The sequence below is a fragment of the Papio anubis genome, chromosome 14 (assembly GCF_008728515.1).
Source record: "Papio anubis isolate 15944 chromosome 14, Panubis1.0, whole genome shotgun sequence".
Classification (NCBI taxonomy): domain Eukaryota; kingdom Metazoa; phylum Chordata; class Mammalia; order Primates; family Cercopithecidae; genus Papio; species Papio anubis.
Genome location: NC_044989.1, coordinates 96,639,094 through 96,653,425, shown reverse-complemented (window position 1 = coordinate 96,653,425; position 14,332 = coordinate 96,639,094). Strand labels below are relative to the sequence as shown.

At 41.8% G+C, this 14,332-nt stretch overlaps 1 long non-coding RNA gene across 1 annotated transcript; it reads left to right on the top strand.

Moving 5' to 3' along the window:
- The first annotated feature begins 3,579 nt into the window (after window positions 1-3,579).
- On the top strand, window positions 3,580-13,333 carry LOC103877198. The gene is made up of 3 exons (XR_636803.4): window positions 3,580-3,745; window positions 10,945-11,051; window positions 12,970-13,333. It is a non-coding gene; the product is annotated as an uncharacterized LOC103877198 (long non-coding RNA).
- The last annotated feature ends 999 nt before the right edge of the window (window positions 13,334-14,332 follow it).

The following is a 14,332-nucleotide window of genomic DNA, read 5'->3' as shown; positions in this document are numbered from 1 at the left end:
AAATAGAACCTAGATTGTTTCAATGGATCTTAATTTTATTGGATTAATTATGAGAATAAATTCCACAACCCACGGTGGAAACATTTAAATCTTCACTGCTTCTGAGACTGTCTGGGGCTTGGTGTCAGGGGTTCTCCTTCCTACTCCAGGGAAGGGCCCTCAATGTCCTTGGTGTTCAAGGTGCTCTTCCCCGGGTGCCCTTCCATGTTCGCCTTGTCTTGTTGGGAGCCTGCCCTAGATCTGAAGATCACACACAGTTCTCACACAGAATTCAAAATCCATGCAACTTTCCCCACAGAGCATCAGCTCTGCAAATCATTCATGATTTCCCAGCTGAAGCAAGGAGCAGTGCTGTGGAGGGAAGGAAGGATTTCCCCAGAGCCCAAATCCAGGTGAGCTGCAGACAGATAGGCTCAGTACAGGAGGTGCCTGGACGGTGAGGGACAGAACTTTGATAATTGCGAATGCAGATGACCTTGAGTGAATAATGTTTTTAGAAAACTATGAGAAGCCATTGGGAGAAAAATTCCATACATAATGTTATTATTTCTCATATATATACCAGTTTCTTTCATGTCTATTCACGTCTTCATTAGAATTAAAGCTTCACATTGTGACCTTTGCCCTGGTCCCTTGCCTTTGATGATTTTCCTTTTCATGACCTCCCCAATGTCACATCTTTATTTTTTCTCTTCGTTCTCGAAAATACTTTAAAATTTTTAATTTCCCGAAATGTCTTCCTAGTCACTGGCATATTCCTCCATTTCACATGTCTCCCCTATGTGAGAGCCAGTATTTGAAACCTACCCACGTGAGCCTTGTATCCTTTTCCCTGTGTTCATCCTCCTAATGCCACTCTAGCAATCTAATTTTTTCAATTATTTTAGGCAGACAGGGTGGCCTTTAAAAACAAGAAATAGTGTCCATACACTTTCTCTGGAGGAAGGAGTCCCTCTACCTGCTTGTCAATGATAAGCTTCATGGGGGTGAACCCTGTTCTTCCAGATTAGAGACCTGGGGATGGGCTGAGTTAGGAACACAGCACAGTCACATGGCTTTAACTGGAGCTGGGAGTGTGTCCCTTTAGAGGGTTTTGGATATTTGAATTTAGGAAAGATATTAACCTGAGCTCAAAATTATAACCTGAATTCTTTAGGAATTCAGGACAATTGCATAGACATGGCTCATACCTCATCTCTGAAACATAATGAAGCCTTGAAAATACATCAGATAGTTATGTCATTGAGATGCTACAAAAGAGAAAATCTCTGTGCATGCAAGAGAGTCTGTGTGTAACTAACATAGATTTGCGTATAGTGATATGGAAGGGAATTTGACTGGAGACTATCACTAAACGATCACTCCAGAATCTATCTATAGATAAATTAATGAAAGTGTAAGGGTAATCAGTCCTTCAGCAGCCTTCCCAACAACAGAGAACTCATACTGGAGAGAAGTTCTTGAATACAGTGAGTGTGGGGAAATCTCCATCCCAGCTCCACATTTACTCAGCACGTGATAACCCACATGGAAAAACCCCACGCCTGCAATCACCGTGAAAAGATTCTCAGTGACTGCTAGTCCTTTCGTTGACATAAATCAACTTGCGTTGGAGTTAAGCCTTATGAATGTCATCTATGCAGGAAAATCTTTAATCATTGATCTCACATTAGACAACAGGAGCCCACTCATGCTGGAGAGAAAGTATATGAATGTCTTCTATGTAGAACAGCCTTTAGTACATACTCTGGCCTTAGACAACACAAGAAGATCCACACTGGAGATAAACCTTCTAAGTGGAATTACTGTGAGAAACATTTTGGTCAGAACACCAAATTCACACCATGGAACTCGCATAGGAGAGAAGTCTTATAAATGCAATAAATTTGGGAAACATCTCAAAGTGTAACCTTTATTCACACTAAAGAACTTGCATGATGGAGAAACTCTGTAAATATAGTAAATGTGGGAAAGAATTCTACCTAAGCATTCAGCTTTATTCACACCACATAATTCACACTGCAGAGAAATCCTGTACATGTAATGATGGTGGAAGAGCCATCAGTTATCCTTGATCCCTCAGCCAACACAAGCAAATTCACACTGGAGAGAAATGATACGAATGTTCATTTATGTTGAAGAATGTGGCCAAATTTCTGGTTAGTAAGCATGAGGGAATTTACACTAAAGAAATAAAATGACTGTGACCAGGATTTTAGATCAGAGTGAAGTGGCCTCGTTGACTGCCGGGAGGTTCTTGGTCTCATGGCCACGGAGATTAAGGACCTGGACACAGACAAGGGTGAGGTCTAGAGCAGAACTGTAATAGGTGAAAGAAAGAGAATAGCTGTCTGCTACAGAGAGGGGTCCCAGGAAAATGGGTTGCCAATCTGTGGTGAAATGCAGGGTGTTTTTATAGATGAGCTAGTGGGGAGATGGTGTCTGATCTACACAGGGCACGAAAATCCGGTTAGGACCAGTTGTGCCATTTGCATAGGACATGAATCTCTGGCAGCCCCCACCCCAATCTTTGATTATGCAGGTGTGTAGCTACTCCATGTTGCTTATTTCTTTCTTACTGTATACATGGTAACAAAAAAAGGGAAAGTGGAGCCTCGTGGTGGACATGCTTGGCCCCAGGTAGCCCTTTTCTATGGGTTTAGCTGTAGGCCTCCCCACATTCAAGCTTCCAGCTTCCTTATCGATGCTTGCAGTCAATCTTTCAGGCTTCTCTTTGTTAGAAAAGAAATGCTTTCTTGGGCTGCTTTTTGTTAGAAGGGAAATTCTGTCGAGGACTCTTTTGCCCTCACTATCTGCCTAAATAATTTCTTTCTATCTCCTGTATCAAGAGCTCTCACTTGATTTACACAAACACCAAAAAAAGGAATTATAGGGGAGAAAAATCATGCGAATGTCAGATACGTGGGAAAGCCTTTAGTCAATTCTCTGATTATAGACAACCTGGGAGAACCTACATTATAAATGTAATGAATGCATAAGAGACTTCAGCAGTAGCTCTAAACTTTATAAACACCAGAGAACTTACATGGAGAAGAAACTTTATGTCTGTCATCAATATGGCAATGCCTTCACATCTAACTGATCCTTTAAACAACAGGAGTGAACTGTACTGTAGATAAGCCCTTGATCTGTAATCACCTTTATCAAGCATTCGGCAGAGGTCCAGATCCAGTGTGCACAAGAAAACCTGGAGGAGGAATAGCCTCTAACAAGACATTGGTTGGGTCCCCTCCCATTTTACGGGAGCTCTGTTTTCACTCTATTAAATATTGCAACTGCACACTCTTCTGATCCGTGTTTGTTACGGCTCGAGCTGAACTTTCACTCACCGTTTATCACTGCTGTTTGCTGACATCACAGACCCACCGCTAGCTTCCAACCCTCTGGATCTGGCAGGGTGTCCATTGCGCTCCTGATTCAGTGAGGTGCCCATTGTCTCTCCCAATCAGGCTAAAGGCTCACCCTTGTTCCTGCATGGCTAAGTGCCCAAGTTCATCCTGATCGAGCTGAACACTAGTTGCTGGGTTCCACGGTTCTCTTCTGTGACTCACAGCTTCTAATAGAGCTCTAACACTCACCGCATGGCCCAAGATTCCATTCCTTGGAATCCGTGAGGCCAAGAACCCCAGGTCAGAGAACAAGAGGCTTGCCATCATCTTGGGAACTCGAAGAACAAGGACCCCTCCAGTAACATTTTGGCGACCATGAAGGGACCTCCAAAGTGGTGAGCAATATTGGACCACTTTCACTCACTATTCTGTCCTATCCTTCCCTAGAATTGGAGGAAAATACTGGGCACTTGTCGGCCGGTTAAAAACGATTCGTGTGGCCGCCGGACTTAAGACTCAGGTGTGAGGCTGTCTGGGAAAGGGCTGTCTAACAACCCCCAACCCTTCTGGGTTGGGAGCATTGGTCTGCCTGGAACCAGCTTCCACTTTCAGTTTTCCTGGGGAAGCCAAGGGCCGACTAGAGGCAGAAAGCTGTCGTCCCAAACTCCTGGCCTTAGCTGGTTGAGATCATGGTGCAGCCGGAAGTCTCTACTCAACAGTCGCCCATGTGTGCGCCCCTACCTTTCCTTCTGACCCATACCTCCTGGGTCCTGACCATGACTTTCTTGAAAGTGTAGCCCCAAAATTCCCTGTACCTCTGAATCTACTTCCTCCAATCCCTGCCTCCTAGATACTAATGCTTCAGACTTTCACTTCCTCTCCTAAGTATTAGAGCAGGTTGTATCTCCAAAGGGATCTAAGGAAGCTCTATGCTGCATCCTTAGGCCCCTAGGCTATGAAACCAAGGAGTTTTGTCCCTGGTGTCGCCATGGGCAGTTATGTGGGACCCATTTCCCACCACCCTTGCCAGGGCCTTAGAACTGATAACCCAGTACTTTAACAACTGGAACTGAGTCTACAACTACATAATATATCAGGATGAAAGCAAATTGAGTAAATAAAAGGGAGGCACATATTCCTATAGTGGCAAATGAGGGCAACGAGTGAATGTCCTTCCACTGTGTTTCCAAAATCCATCTACAAAGACAGAAAGGAGAAAGAAAAAGAGAAAGAGAAAGATAGAAGTAGTAAAGAAAAAAGTGTACCCTATTTCTTTAAAAGCCAGGGTAAATTTAAAACCTACAATTGATAATTGAAGCTTTTCTCCATGACCCTGTAACACTACAATACCCCTTTGTTGTCAGTGTAAACAAGGGTGTAGCCCGAAAGCACTGAGGCCACTGACAACCAGTAGCCCTCCTATAAAAAAAATCCTTAACCCAGGAACCCATGGATGGCCCAAATGCATTCCATCTGTAGCATTTGCTTTGCTAACAGAAGAAAGTAGAAAATTAGCCTTTAGAGGAAACCTCATTGTGAGCACACCTCTCCAGTTTAGAACTATCCTAAGTCAAAAAAAGCAAAAAAGGTAGCTTACTAACTCAAAAATTTTAAAGTATGGGGCTATTCTGTTAGAAAAAGATAATTTAACATTAATCACTGAAAATTCCCTTAACCCAGCAGGTTTCCTAACAGGGGATTTAAATCTTAATTACCATACGAAGGTCCGACCAGACATAGGAGGAACTCCCTCCAGGACAGGACAATAGATGGTTCCTCCCAGGTGATTGACAAAAAAAAAAAAGAAAAACACAATGGATATTCAATAATTGAGGGAAACTCTTGTAGAAGATAGACCTAGGTAAATTCTCAGGTAACCCTGATGGCTATATTGGTGTTTTGCAAGGGTTAGGACAATCCTTTGATATGACCTGGAGAAATATACTGTTACTGCGAGATCGGACACTAACCCCAAATGAGAGAAGTGCCGCCATAACTGCAGCCCGAGAGTTTGGCGATCTCTGGTATCTCAGTCAGGTCAATGATAGGATGACAACAGAGGAAAGAGAACAATTCCCCACAGGCCAGCAGGCAGTTCCCAGTGTAGACCCTCACTGGGACACAGAATCAGAACATGGAGATGGGCGCCGCAGACATTTGCTAATTTGCGTGCTAGAAGGACTAAGGAAAACTAGGAAGAAGCCTATAAATTATTCAATAATGTCCACTGTAACACTGGGGAAGGAAGAAGATCCTACCACCTTTCTGGAGAGACTAAGGGAGGCATTGAGTAAGCATACTTCTCTGTCGCCTGACTCTATTGAAGGTCATAAGTTTATCACTCAGTCAGCTGCAGACATTAGAAAAAAACTTCAAAAGTCTGCCTTAGGCCCGGAGCAAAACTTAGATACCCTATTGAACTTGGCAACCTTGGTTTTTTATAATAAAGATCAGGAGGAGCAGGTGGAATGGGACAAATGAGATAAGAAAAAGGCCACCGCTTTAGTCACGGCCCTTAGGCAAGCAGATTTTGGAGGCTCTGGAACACGGAAAGGCTGGGAAAATGGAATGCCTAATAGAGCTTGCTTCCAGTGTGGTCTACAAGGACACTTTAAAAAAGATTGTCTGAATAGGAATAAGCCGCCCCCTCATCCATGCCCCTTATGTCAAGGGAATCACTGGAAGGCCCACTGCCCCAGGGGACGAAGGTCCTCTGAGTCAGAAGCCACTAACCAGACAATCCAGCAGCAGGACTGAGGGTGCCCAGGGCAAGTGCCAGCTCACACCATCACCCTCACAGAGCCCCAGGTATGCTTGATCATTGAGGGCCAGGAGGTTAACTGTCTCCTGGACACTGGCGTGGCCTTCTCAGTCTTACTCTTCTGTCCTAGACAACTGTCTTCCAGATCTGTCACTATCCGAGGGGTCCTAGGACAGCCAGTCACTAGATACTTCTCCCAGCCACTAAGCTGTGACTGGGGAACTTTACTCTTTTCACATGCTTTTCCAATTATGCCTGAAAGCCCCACTCCCTTGTTAGGGAGAGACAGTCTAGCAAAAGCAGGGGCCATTATACACCTTAACATAGAAGAAGGAACACCCATTTGTTGTCCCCTGCTTGAGGAAGAAATTAATCCTGAAGTCTGGGCAACAGAAGGACAATATGGACGAGCAAAGAATGCTCATCTTGTTCAAGTTAAACTAAAGGATTCCTCCTTCTTTCCCTACCAAAGGCAGTACCCCCTTAGACCCAAGACCCAACAAGGACTCCAAAAGATTAAGGACCTAAAAGCCCAAGACCTAGTAAAACCATGCAATAGCCCCTGCAATACTCCAATTTTAGGAGTACAGAAACACAACGGACAGTGGAGGTTAGTGCAAGATCTCAGGATTATCAATGAGGCCATTGTCCCTCTATACCCAGCTGTACCTAACCCTTATACTCTGCTTTCCCAAATACCAGAGGAAGCAGAGTGGTTTCCAGTCCTGGACCTTAAGGATGCCTTTTTCTGCATCTCTGTACATCCTGACTCTCAATTCTTGTTTGCCTTTGAAGATCCTTTGAACCCAACGTCTCAACTCACCTGCACTGTTTTACCCTAAGGGTTCAGGGATAGACCCCATCTATTTGGCCAGGCATTAGCCCAAGACTTGTGCCAATTGTCATACCTGGACACTCTTGTCCTTCGGTACGTGGAGATTTACTTTTAGCTGCTGGTTCAGAAACCTTCTGCCATCAAGCCACCCAAGCACTCTTAAATGTCCTTGCCACCTGTGGCTACAAGATTTCCAAACCAAAGGCTTAGCTCTGCTCACGGCAGGATAAATACTTAGGACTAAAATTATCCAAAGGCACCAGGGCCCTCAGTGAGAAACATATTCAGCCTATAGTGGCTGATCCTCATCCGCAAACCCTAAAGCAACTAAGAGGGTTCCTTGGCATAACAGGCTTCTGCCGAATATGGATTCCCAGGTATGACGAAATAGCCAGGCCATTATATACACTAATTAAGGAAAATCAGAAAGCCAGTACCCATTTAGTAAGAGGGACACCTGAAGCAGAAGAGGCTTTCCAGGCCCTAAAGAAGGCCCTAACGCAAGCCCCAGTGTTAAGCTTGCCAGTGGTGCAAGACTTTTCTTTATATGTCACGGAAAAAGCAGGAATAGCTCTAGGAGTCCTTACACAGGTCCGAGGGACTAGCTTGCAACCCGTGGCATATCTGAGTAAGGAAATTGATGTGGTGGCAAAGGGTTCACCTCATTGTTTATGGGTAGTGGCGGCAGTAGCAGTCTTAGTATCTGAAGCAGTTAAAATGACACAGGGAAGAGATCTTACTGTGTGAACATCTCATGATGTGAACGGCATACTCACTGCTAAAGGAGACTTGTGGCTGTCAGACAACCATTTGCTTAGATATCAGGCTCTATTATTTGAAGAACCAGTGCTGCAACTGCGCACTTGTGCAACTCAATCCAGCCACATTTCTTGCAGATAATGAATAAAAAATAGAACATAACTGTCAACAAGTAATTGCTCAAACCTACACCACTCAAGGGGACCTTCTAGAGGTTCTCTTGACTGTTCCCGACCTCAACTTGTATACTGATGGAAGTTCCTTTGTAGAAAAAGGACTTCGAAAAGCAGGGTATGCAGTGGTCAGTGATAATGGAATACTTGAAAGTAATCCCCTCACTCCAGGAACTAGTGCTCAGCTGGCAGAACTAATAGCCCTCACTCGGGCGCTAGAATTAGGAGAAGAAAAAAGGGTACTTAGTGTCAGAATTGGATATCCATACACCCCTAGTGTGGTTAAAATGGAATAGGGGAATATCAGATAATTTTTACTGGAGAAGGAAGTGAAATAAACATAAGAAATCCTTTATTCACACAGCAACTCTTGTAGGACATACAAGGATTCACATGGTATAGAATAATTTCAGTGTAACCAAAATGAGGGACAGGGCCCAGTGATCATTCATTCCTCAGTAAGTATTACAGTTCTCACAGCAGGGCAATACTAAGCCTAAAGTCAGAGTAGCAAAACCATCTGCAGGAATTCATCAGAAAACTCAAACCAGGAAAAAACTCTATCAAGAACCCTTTAGGAAGTCCTAGCTAGCCAGAGCAATCAGACAAGAGAGAGAAATAAAGGGCATCCAAATTGGAAAAGAAGTAGTCAAATTATTCTTATATTTGACATGATCTTAAATTTGGAAAAATCTAAAGACTCCACCAAAAAACTATTAGAACTGATAAAGTAAGTAAAGTTGCAGAATACAAAATCAACATACAAAAATCAGTAGCATTTCTATATGCCAACAGTAAACAATCTGAAAAAGAAATCAAGGAAGTAATCCCATTTACAATAGCAATAAAATAAAATACCTAGAAATAAACTTAACCAAAGAAGTGAATGATCTCTACAATGAAAACTGTGAAACACTGATGAAAGAATTGAAGAGGACACAAAAAAAATGGAAAGATATTCCATGTTCATAGATTGGAAGAATAAAAATGGAAAGATATTCCATGTTCATGGATTGGAAGAATCAATATTGTTAAAATATCCATACTACTCAAAGCAATCTACAGGTTCAATGCAATCCCTATCAAAATACCAAAGACATTCTTCACAGAATTAGAAAAAAAATCCTAAAATTTACATGGAACCACAAAAGACCCAGAATAGCCAAAACTATCCTAAACAAAAAGAACAAAACTGGAAGAATCACATTACCTGACTTCAAATTATACTACAGAGCTATAGTAATCAAAACAGCATTGTACTGGCCTAAAACCAGACACATAGACCAAAGGAACAGGACAGAGGACCCAGAAACAAACCCATACACCTGCAGTGAACTCAGTTTTAACAAAGTGCTGAGAACAGACATTGGGGAAAGGATGGGCTCTTCAATAAATGGTGCTGGGAAAACTGGGCATGCAAAGGCAGAAGAACGAAACTAGACCCCTGTCTCTTGCCATATACAAAAATCAAATCAAAATGGGTTAAAGACTTAAATCCAAGTCCTCAGACTATGAAACTACTCTACAGAAACTTTGGGGAAACCCTCTAGGACATTGGCCTGGATAAAGATTTTTTGAGTAATACTGCACAAGCATGGGCAGCCAAAGCAAAAATGAACAAATGGGTCACTTGTTAAAAAGCTTATACACAGCAAAGGAAACAATCAACAAAGTAAAGAGATAACCCACAGAATGGGAGAAGATATTTGCAAACTACTCATCTGACAATGGATTAATAACAAGAATATATAAGGAGCTCAAACAACTCTATAGGAAAAAAATCAAATAATGTGATTAAAAAATGGGTAAAAATTCTGAGTAGACATTTCTCCAAAGAAGACATATAAATGGCAAACAGGCATAAAAAAAGGTGCTCAACATCATCAGTCATCAGAAAAATGCAAATCAAAACTACAATGAGATATCATCCCACCTTAGTTAAAATGGCTTTTATCCGAAAGACAAGCAATAACAAACGCTGACAACAATATGGAGAAAAGAGAACCCATGTTCACTGTTGGTGGGAATGTAAATTATTTCAACCACTATAGAGAACAGTTTGGGGGGTTTTTTCAGAAAATGAAAAATAGAACTACCAAATGATCCAGCAACCTCACTGCTGGATATATACCAAAAAGAAAGAAAATCAGTATATCGAAGGAATATCTGCACTCCCATGTTCATTGCAGCACCATTCACAATAGCCAAAATTTGGAAGCAACCCAAGTGTCCATCAACAGAGAAATGCATCAAGAAAATGTGGTGCATATACCTGATGGAGTACTATTCAGCTGTAGAAACAGAATGGGATCCTGTCATTTGCAACATGGATGGGGAACTGGAGGTCATAGTGTTAAGTTAAATAAGCCAGGCACAGAAAAACAAATTTCCCATTTTCTCACTTATTTGTGGGAGCTAAAAATCAAAACAATTGAATTCATGGAGATAGAAAGAAGGATGGTGACCAGAGGCTGGGGGTAGTGGAGGGTGAGGGAAAGTAGGGATAATTAATGGGTACAAAAATTTAGTTAGGTAGAAAGAATAATATCTAGTATTTGATAGCACAACAGGGTGACTACAGTCAACAATGACTTATGGTACATTTAAAAATAACTAAAAAAGTATAATTGGGTTGTTTGTAATGTAAATAAAGTATAAATGCTTGAGGGGATGGATACCCCGTTTACTCTGATGTGATTATTATGCATTGCATGCCTGAATCAAAACATCTCATGTACTTCATGAATATGTACCTACTGTGTACCCACAAAAATAAAAATTAAAAAAATTCTAAAAAGAACCCTTTAGCCCACAATTCATTTAAGAACTCAGAATTTTGCCATGTGACTCAATTTTTAAAAGTAAGATAAAAATAGGATTGCGATATGATTTGGGTCCTTGAATGCAAAATTATGCATCTTAACCATTATATTAGTATTATGTGTACATACACATGGCAAATATTTATATGAACATGGATAAATGACACATAATTTATGACTGAAGTCTGATGTTAATATAATTCTTCCTTTAAAATGTCAAACCTGTCCATATTTTCCCACCTAGACTACCATGGTTATTCCTCACCTTGACAGGCAGGAGGAGAGGGCAAGGAGAGGAGATTAGGAGGGAGGAAGCAGGCAAGAGACGCCGCAGGAGCATGCACTATGCGGGTGAGTGTCCCCATCCGTGTTGGGGCAGGGATAGACTGGTGGCGGGGAATGAAGGGCAGTAGGAGCAGAAAGAAGGAAGAGGGTTTCACATAAATAGAACTAACAGAGGTATCTAGACTCTTCTCCCCTGCTCCCTGGATCCTAGTCCTAGTTCTAACCAGTTACTAAATCCTTGTCAGCAAAGGATCATCCAGCCTGTTCCTAAACAGCCCTAGTGTAGGGACCTGACTGACACCTAAGGTAGAGTAATTTGGTTTTATAAACAGGGTTAATAATTATAGTAGTGATTCCTGTTACCTGTTCAGCACTAAGTAGATGACAACTACCATGCAAAGTCCTTGATCTCATCAAATTTTTACAATAGCCTCATGAGGACAAGAGAGAAGGGCAGTGTAGCTAGGTGAGAAGCAACCAGTCATTTAGTTCAACCTCATTCAGTTGTGAGGAATCTCAGGCCCAGATATGTTAAGATCTGGTGTTACAAAGCCCCCTGCTGCTGCTTTCAACCATTAGATAACCCAGAACACCTAGATGTTTCCTCTATTTTCTGTGAACTCAGCAAAAGTATCATTTACCCATACAGTCTCCTATGGTTGTGCTTGTATGCACTGCTCTTGTGCTATGACCAGAATTAGTTCACAGCAGCCTTTCACATTGTCACAATGTCAACTTGGCATGTCTTCCACACTGTCAGCCTGTGATGTACTTTAGACAATTGTATATTTCTGGCTATATATGATTTAAACACACTCAAACATCTCTCATACTGAAAATTCACAATTCCTAAACAAATCTATAAAATGCTTTAGAAGTGAGCTGGCAGCCCAGTACTTTGGGAGGCCAAGGTGGGAGAATCACGAGGTCAGGAGATGAAGATCATCTTGGCTAACAAGGTAACAACCCGTCTCCACTAAAAATACAAAAAATTAGCCAGGCGTGGTGGTGGGCACCTGTAGTCCAAGCTACTCGGGAGGTTGAGGCAGGAAAATGGCATGAACCTGGGAGGCGGAGCTTGCGCTGACATTGAGAAAATCTCTTCATATATTTGAGTTTTTCATTTTAATTAAGTTTTGAATGACTATAATACTCGTTATTATCCAAATAGGTTTTAAAGGGACTCTTGTATGACATCACAGTTTTTTCTGGAGATAAGCTAACAAATGGTGTGACATGCTATGAAATAGCTTTTATTGTGGATAAGGGAAGAAATACATATTCAATGAAGCATACGTATTGTCTGTAAAACATATCACATTATGTGACCTTGTCAGTAGTTAAAAATCAATTCAAGTTCCAGCCAACCCTAACATTTATTAGTATTATCATTTATTAGTATTATAATTACAATTATTTCTTTAAAATAGTTGTATCATGTTAAATAATACTTGTAATAATTTCTCAAGCTTTCCAATCTTGCACCTATTAGAACTGTTCTTTTTTTTTTTTTAGATGGAGTCTCACTCTGTCACCCAGTCTAGAGTGTAGTGGCGCAATCTCGGCTCACTGTAACCTCTATCTCCCGTGTTCAAGCAATTCTCCTGCCTCAGCCTCCCAAGTAGCTGGGATTACAGGTGCCTGCCACCACGCCCAGCTAATTTTTTGTATTTTTAGTAGAGACGAGATTTCACCATGTTTTGCCAAGCCTGACGAGGCCAGACTGGTCTCGAACTCCTGACCTCTGGTGATCCACCCGCCTTGGCCTCCCAAAGTGCTAGGATCACAGGCGTGAGCCACTGCATCCACCCTGGAACTGTTCTTAAAGGGTGCCTCTACTCATCTATTTGTCCATAGGTTTATTACTTTATATAAAGAGCATCTTAGAGACTTTTCAGGACAACAAAGATACCTTTTACCATCACTGGAAAGCATTTTTCGTGAATACTTGATAACTTTAACAAAGTGATCTTCCCTGTTTCAGCTGACACTAAAGACACACTCATCCTCTGATGAAGCCGCACACATTAGCTGGCAAGAGTATCCCGCTTCACCGTGGAGGTTCGATTCAGTTGCTCTGAACGCTGGTCATACCAAATATACCTCTCTCTGCTCTCCACTGAAAGAAACTCAGCTGAGTGTTCATTCCAAAGTTAGGTTTCTATACTTCTTTGGAATAAATCATCTGAGTTGTGTAATAAAGAGAAGTCATAATGCAATTCATAGACACATGAATAAAATGCTAAAGGTTGCACAAATGCTGAATTGTAGGGATATTTCAGGCAGCATATGGCTTCCTCTTCATTTTATTACCAAGGCTAAATTCATTTTTATACATTTTTATACATGTTTATTTTAAGCTAGTCTTTTATTTATTTATTTATTTATTTATTTATTTATTTATTTGAGATGGAGTCTCGCCCTGCTGTCTAGGCCGGAGTGCAGTGGCGCGATCTCAGCTCACTGCAACCTCCTGGGTTCAAGCCATTCTCCTGCCTCAGCCTCCCAAGTAGCTGGGATTACAGGCGTATGCCACCACGCCCAGCAAATTTTTGTGTTTTCAGTAGAGATAGGGTTTTGCCATGTTGGCCAGGCTGGTTTCGAACTCCTGACCTCAGGTGATCCACCCACCTCGGCGTCCCAAAGTGCTGGGATTACAGGTGTTGAGACACCATGCTCGGCCTAAGGTAGTCTTTTTTTTTTTTTTTTTAGATGGCGTCTCATTCTGTTGCTTAGTTTGGAATACAGTGGTGCAATCTCGGCTCACTACAACCTCCACCTCCCGGGTTCAAGGGATTCTCCTGCTTCAGCCTCCTAGGTAGCTGGGTCTACAGGCACGTGCTACCACACTCAGCTAATTTTTGTATTTGGAGTAGAGACAGGGTTTCACCGTGTTAGCCAGGATGGTCTCAATCTCCTGACCTCATGATCTGCCTGCCTCGGCCTCCCAAAGTGCTGGGATTACAGGCGTGAGCCACCACACCCGGCAAGCTAGTCTTTTAAATGGGGAATACAGAATTCGAATTGTGTCTGATTCTCTGTTGTACAGAAAATTGAAGAGTTAGGCAATAGTACTGGCGGTTACAATATAAATACTCCTTTAAAGATAATGCAGTCTAAGCAATTTTTACACATAGAAAACGAAAACCCAAGATGTTTTGCTTTCCATGGAATGGTAACTTGTGATTAGTCCGTTGAAAGTACGTTGGTTAGTGTTGTTTATTTGCCCTAGACTCAGAGAATAAGAATTTGTGAGACAGATCCTCTTAAAGACGTGTAAATGTTAAAAAATATAAAATTCCTTTAGCCTAATATTTTTTTTCCTACAATTTCCTTCAACTTAAGTT